General features: G+C 37.5%; 1 long non-coding RNA gene across 1 annotated transcript; it reads right to left on the bottom strand.

The window, feature by feature from the left end:
- Positions 1-1949: 1949 nt before the first annotated feature.
- LOC119773206 lies at positions 1950-5099 on the bottom strand. Its single transcript, XR_005279362.1, has 4 exons — positions 4973-5099; positions 4239-4346; positions 3496-3520; positions 1950-3421 (listed from the first exon to the last, which is right to left on the bottom strand). It is a non-coding gene; the product is annotated as an uncharacterized LOC119773206 (long non-coding RNA).
- Positions 5100-7144: the final 2045 nt, after the last annotated feature.

Here is a 7144-nt window from a genome sequence, read left to right as displayed (position 1 = left end):
AATTTCTGATACGTACAGCTAAGCATCCACCTGATGCAACACATAGACTCATGAGGTATAAGAAGCAGGAGATGACCTTGTTCGGGGTTCGAACTTTGCCGGACGCTCGCTGACGTTTTTTGAGCCCACAGCCTTGCAAGCTCCAAGCATTTTCTTTGTACTGTAACGACCTGATCTGGAATAAACTCTGTCACTTTTTACTCCTGTTTTTATAGTCCTTTTTATATGGTTTTTCCCAGTTTGAGTTAAGAGTAGTAAACAACTTGCTCCCAGGAAAAGAACAGGTAGGGAAGTCCCCTTTAATGAAATTAATAACAGGAGCACTAGAGGGGCAACAACGAGACGACCATCAAAACAGGAATGGTTTTACAGGTGGAGGCCACTGACATTTTTTCCCCTCCTCATCTTTCTGACTCTTTTTTTTACCAGTTTTCCATTTGGCTGGGGTCACTGTCACTACTGCTAGCATGAGAGGCTACCTGGGCCCTACAAAGGTTGCACAGGCAGTCCAACTCCTCCAGGATGGCACATCAACACATGCCATTGCAAGAAGGATGCTGTGTCTCCCAGCACAATCTCAAGAGCATGGAGGAGATTCCAGGATACAGGAAAGTGTAGCTTGAAGTTTCCTGGTGCATAACCCCAGTACTTGGCCATAAAAGTAGCTTCAATACCGAAAAGCTATTTAAAGTGAAAAGCAATGTTGCGACCACACTACTGATAACTGTAGTTAAGGTAGTGCTACTTGTAACAGCGCTACTGCCCATCACTGCTGAACATACGGGTGTTAGGCCTCCAGTCTGTGTGGTCTTTGTTTTTGTGTGTTTGTCTTCCTTCCTCCACCAGGCAGCGCCTGGTTCTGATTCGCCTCCTCACACACCTGCAAGAGGTTACCTCTTTAACGGAGTGTTCTTAAGCTGCTGACTGCCATTACCTCGAGGCCAGAGTGTTTGCCAGTTTTGGGTACTCTAGCCAAGCTGAGTTTTGCTAAGTCAAACTGAGTTTTTGTTAACCTGAGTCTTAACATTGTTTTTTGTCTTTGCCTCTCGGCAGGAAGTCATCCTGCAAACTGGATTTTTCTGACCTTCTCTCCCTGGAAGGATCAGCTGAGCTTCAGACTGAGCTCAGGATACAAACCCGAGGTTTGGATCCTCTTTTCCCCGAGGAAACGTTTGAGCTTCACACCGAGCAAGGGATTCATCTTCACGTACCACAGGAAATCTGAGTGACAGTCAGTCTTTCTCCGTTCATCTACAAGCAACCGCATTCTGGGTAACCCTGTCCGTCCTCCTCCGCATGAGACAAACACCAGAACACATTCCTCACCTGCTGGAGTCTAAGAGTAAACCTAATCTCTGGAAACGTGAGTCTTCAAGTTCGAGAGTCAATTCTCCCACTGAACCTGAACTAACCGCAGTGTCTTCCCCTCACCTTTCAGTTCCGGTTGAGCAGTGTTTAGAGCAACACTGGAATCTCCACAATAACTTCTCAATAAACCTTTTAAACTTTTTCCCTTGTCTCTCTGGACTGGTTTTATCTTCATGTGGGTCTGAGCTCTTGATAAGATCATGACAATGGGACTTACAGCTATCACTTAGCACTGCTATTTTGAAACTTTTAGGTTTCCCTGAAATTCCTTGACAATATAAATGTAAAAATAGTATTAATTGTTTAATTTCGAGCATGATTTTCCTATGTGTGCTCATTGAGTTTAAAGCAAATTTAGGCCCCAGGGTTAGGCCCAAGGAATGCAAATGTGTTTGCATAGCACATTTCAGCACCAAGACAATGCAAAGTGCTTAACTTATAGGAAGCCTTTGCAAGTTCTCAGTGTTTTTTTTCCCACAGTTTAATAGGCATTGACTAAAGATGGTTTCCATTTACTTCAATAAAAAAGTGACTGCAAAGGGACATCATATGCTCAAAAGATTCAGACAAAACGGTACATACCCCTCATTTATTAAAAAATAAACAAACACAATTCTCAAAAAAATAACTTGAATCTGAAAAACATAGTGACAAATAAAAATTCTACATATAAGAACAAATTAAAGTCAGATATTGCTTTTCAACCATGCTTTAACAGAATGATATATTAATAAACTTATAAAAGGGGTCTGAGAATGAGGGTACCTATACAAAAGAAAAATAATGTGACAAAAGGGACATATTAATTTAAGGTTTGTCCACTAATTAGCTTTAGAGGTGTCTATAATCTTGTAATTAGTTAGTGGGCCTATATACTGTATATTTAGGCTATAGGTAGTCACTGTACTGTTTGGTGCCATGGTGAATACTGCACCCAACATGGACTAAAATTATGGACAAAGGTAAAGGCTTAAAAACCATCTCCAAGTACCTTGATGTTCCTGTGATTACAGTTCCATACATTTTTCAGAAATTCATGATCCATAGGACTGTAGCTAACCTTAATGCACATGGACACAGGAGGACACTTGATCACAAAAAGTGGGATTTTGCTGAAGTTTTCTTTTTCTTTCTTTTTTTCTTTTTTTACAGTTCATAACATTTTTAGAATCCTTGAATCTGTTATGTTATCTAGAGGAAGAAGATAATAGTTTCTTACATTTCAGAGGACATTGGTCTTGCATGGTTTCATAACATCAAATAAAATAAGTTTATGGTCAGAGTCCTTCAGATCTGATGCAGCAAAGCTGAAAGGAGTTAGAGCGGAGCAGCATACAAGGTCAAGGATATGTCCTTTATTGTGTGTGGGAAAATTAACATGCTGCTGCATTTTAAAACTGTCTAAAACAGAAGCTAAATCTCTCACCAGAGGGCTGTTGATTTTGTCCATGGGAATATTGAAATCTCCCAGCAGGATAATATTTTGGGATAAAGGGCGCAGATGCCCTAAAAGAGAAGACAGATCACTTATAAAATCCTTACTGTGTGTTGGTGGTCGATAGAGGATACCTAAAATGATGGGAGGAAGTCCATGGATTTGATATATTGCTGTTTCAAATGAGTTGTAGGCAGAGACTTGGAGAGGAGACACAATCCATTTGTTACTGTAGATCATTGCAAGACCACCCCCTCTTCCACCAGAACGTGGTTTACAGGTGTAAACAAATCCAGATGGTACAGCCTTTTTGAGCTGCATAAAATCATTTTCTTGCTGCCAGGTTTCAGTAAGACATAAGAAATCCAACTGTTTGTCCTCTAGGAGCCTGTAGACAATTTGACTCTTCTTGTTCAAAGAGCGGATGTTCAGTAAACCAAATGACATGCAGGTGGTAGTGAAGTTGTTTCCATCCAACCTCGAAAGGGGAGATGGTACACTGTGGTCCATAGTGAGCTGGTGTTTTGTCACTGGGAAAGGTGATGATGACCAGAGGGGCTTTTTTGGCTTTTTATCAACATAGCTTTTTCTCCATCTGCATTCAGACATGCTTGAGCACTATAAAAAACACACAGTTAAGACATTAAGATTAAAATAAGGGATAATATAGTAAAGGCTACTATGAGTCTTACCTGTAACACTTAGAGATGGTGAAATCTGTAAATTAAATAATGGAATTTATTAACAAACGTCTTGCAACTGTTTAAAAGCATTACACTTAATTTATCTGTTTATCTTATGAATTAAAGTTTTATTTACTACTTTATTTAGCTGAGATGAGGAAATAAAATTGTTCTTTTTTTACTCTACAACATTATCTTATTCTGGCTGCTTCTCTGAGGGTTCATAATACCATATAACCTTCCTCTACCTAACCCTATCTGTTACCTGATGAACTATTACACAGAACCTTGTCATTGTCCTCCTTCACTATGTCCATCAGTTTCTTTGTGATCTCTCTCTTTTCCAGGTTACTGTACTTCATATAAAAATCTCAACACCTTTAGTTTTTTGTCTATTTAAGTAATGCTGTCTCCAAACTATACATCATCACATGTCTCTTTATTTTCTAATAGACTTCTTGTTCAATCTTGTTGACATTCTTTTGTCACAATATCCCTGGCCTAAGTCTTTCATCAAAGACCACAAGGTCATCTGCAAACATCAGAGATCTGATCCCTGTCTAAAAACAGTGGTTCTGGACCTCACAATGATATGGTCCAATTATTTCCCCCTGCACTGAGTGGACAGAACAGCAAAGGCATCATGTTCCAAAGAGTTTCTTATCTGACCTAATCTGTCAACATATCCATAACCACTTTAACAGGAAGGGGATAGGAGTTAAACCCATAATGACTCTGACTGTAAACCTTACCTTTGTCTCACGGGCCATTTCACAAGAACTTGTTTTCTCACCAAGTACGTTCTTGACAAGAACACAGGAAGTATGGACTCAGGGAGAACAGCAACATGTAGAACAAATCTGTGTGAAATGGAACAGAAACATTTTCATGACATCGCCACCAACACTGGTGATCTGGACCTGCATTTCACCTCCTGTTATTGATAGTCTTGAGATAATGATACATTACGTATTTCATTTAGTCAGATAAACACAAGACAAATTAATGTTTTGCCAAAAAATAAAAACGGCATTAAAGCCAACAGTACTTCACATCCACTATAATGAGAGAGGGCTGCTGTAGACGGGCTAATGCTAGCCCTGGCTGTGGTAAGACTCAGAGCTCTTCTGGTTGCCACAATCCTCCTAACATCAGCACTTTTTTCCCCCAGTAAATTGGCCATATACTGTAGTTAGATTTTTCCCCCTTGCAGTGGCTGTCATCTGCTGGATGTTTAGGCAATACTTTTGGAAAAAACAAAGAATCATCTTTTCAAATATTTTAGATCAAATATCACATTTAACAAAGAAAGTTAATGTGTAAATGTAAAAGTTTCATAAATTAAGAACTGTTATAAACAACGGTACATTTGTATTTGTAAACCAAAAAATGATTGTGGCTTTGTTAAGCTGCAACATACTAGTTCAACTGTCAAAGCACACATAAGTTTTATAGTATTAGATTGAAAATAAAAAAATATGTTTACCTTGTAGGACGGTACCTTCAACAGCTTAGGTCTGTTCTTGAATGCTTCTCTCGGATCCACCTATGGACTCTGTTAAGTTCTGTTCTCCTTTAAATCAGTCAGTGTTTTTATATTTACTTATATGATTCATACTTACCAATTCAGTCACATGCAGCCACATAACTTCCGCAGAAACTATTGAAGGTGTGTCCCCGACTGTGTAGTGAAATTAGATGACTTTTTTTAGAAACAGGAAAAGGCTGCAACTCCTGTTTGGACAAAATTTTGTTGGTTTCTATAGCTTGGAATGGGATGTAAGACTGCATTCTGTTTTCAACAGTTAAAAAAAAAAGATCTTTATCATGTTTTATATAAAAAATATTTTTTTTTATATAAAACCAGTCAAAGCATTTAAATTGGAGCCATAAATGGATCATGACACATTATATTGTGGCAACAGAGGGTTGCATTAATATTCCCCTCTTTATGAAGTATTAAAGGCCTTTAGTGAATGTTTAATGCATTATCAAAATTATTTTGTCATCCACACAAACATTATCCAGTCCAATCCCTAATGCCTCAACATACTTGAATCATTTGAATTAAGGGGACGAAAAAGTTTTACTGAAAAGTAAAATTTATATTTTGCATTGCTTGCAGTCAGCATTCACATCTTTTGCTATGACATGCAAAAGTGAGAACAAGTACATGTTCCATTGTGTGTATAACTTTATTAACGTCTGTCTGTGGTAAATTCAGTTGACCGGACTCAATTTGAACAAACAATCCAAATAGAAACCAGAATACAACTTTGTCTTGTGAAATCCTCGTGTCATGTTTTGAGAAAAAACATTGTCATGTTTTGAGAAAAAACATAAACCAGTTATTACCTGACTAATATCATCCTTTTGAGGTAGTGACGCTATAATTATCTGGCTCCGATTTTCTAAAATAGTATTTTGCTAAAGTAAGATGACAAGATTAAGAATACAAAGAGATTCCAAAATACAATCCAGAGCACTCTGGACCTCAGAGTAAGTTTCCAATTTAACTTTCAACAAATATGATTAACAGCAGACAACCAGATCAACAAAATTCCATTTCCATTAGCAATCATTTAGTGCATATTGTCACGCCACGCTTAAAGCCATATATCATGCAGAATCAACTTTTTCGAGGTTTTAACTATGTAATAATTATTTTGTTTCATCATGCATGGTTATTAATCCTTATACAAAAAAAAAAACAATAATATTTTGCACAAGAGCGATAATGTTGTAGAGGCTTGTTAAACTAGAGATGCACAGTGTTGGAATTTTAACCAATATTATGGCCCAATAAAGTCAATATCGCCTAAAACCGAAAGCATGACATTAGTATTTATATCCCTAATTTAAACTTATCAATGTGTTCTTTTTTGACTGATTTCAGTTAGCGACAAACAAAGTCATCCAAAAGCACAGAAGCTGAAAGACAAATCATATCACTAATTCCATTGTGGAAGTAGTTGTTATAGCTTAACTTTTCAACTCCCCAAATCTCTTCTGGTTAATATGTGATTACTTATAAATTAGTAGAACATATACAAACATTTGTACCAGTGTTTGTATACATTCACTTATACTATCCCATGTGGGATATCCCACATGGGATGAAACTGGTTTTGTTTATAAACAAAGAGACTGCTGTATAAAGTGAAAGGTGTGGCATGTCTTATGACAGAGATTAGGAGGAATGTAAAGGTTCTGTACCAGCAGGGAAAGAAGTGATAAATAAACAAATGGGTAATTTGTTTATTTAACCAGTACTTAATGGGGAATAACCAGCCTTATTATGGGACAACTGCTTAGTTACCCGAGAAACACAGAATAACAAATCAGGAGCTACAGTAATGTGTATTTGTCAAGAAACTACAGGACATATAAATATGAAAATATATTTCAAGGGCAATTGCTGTCTTGGCACATATTTTGTGAAATTCCACATAAAATCTAGGACTAGAAAATTTCTGAGAGAGCAATGGTTTATATTCACCCCAAAGTCAGGTTGGTGCCAAATCTGGACTGTACCCGATAAGGGCAGCGGCTGCCACTGATCTGTGGTATTAATGAGAAGGATGTAAAGGTTTGGTGTTGTTGTGCAAAACGATATCCTGCAGATAATGAATAAATGATTAACTAGAACTGGAGTTGT

This window comes from Cyprinodon tularosa, unplaced genomic scaffold (assembly GCF_016077235.1).
Source record: "Cyprinodon tularosa strain WSP-4 unplaced genomic scaffold, ASM1607723v1 ctg75, whole genome shotgun sequence".
Classification (NCBI taxonomy): domain Eukaryota; kingdom Metazoa; phylum Chordata; class Actinopteri; order Cyprinodontiformes; family Cyprinodontidae; genus Cyprinodon; species Cyprinodon tularosa.
Note: the sequence above shows the minus strand (reverse complement) of the source record. Positions and strands in the feature narration are given on the sequence as shown.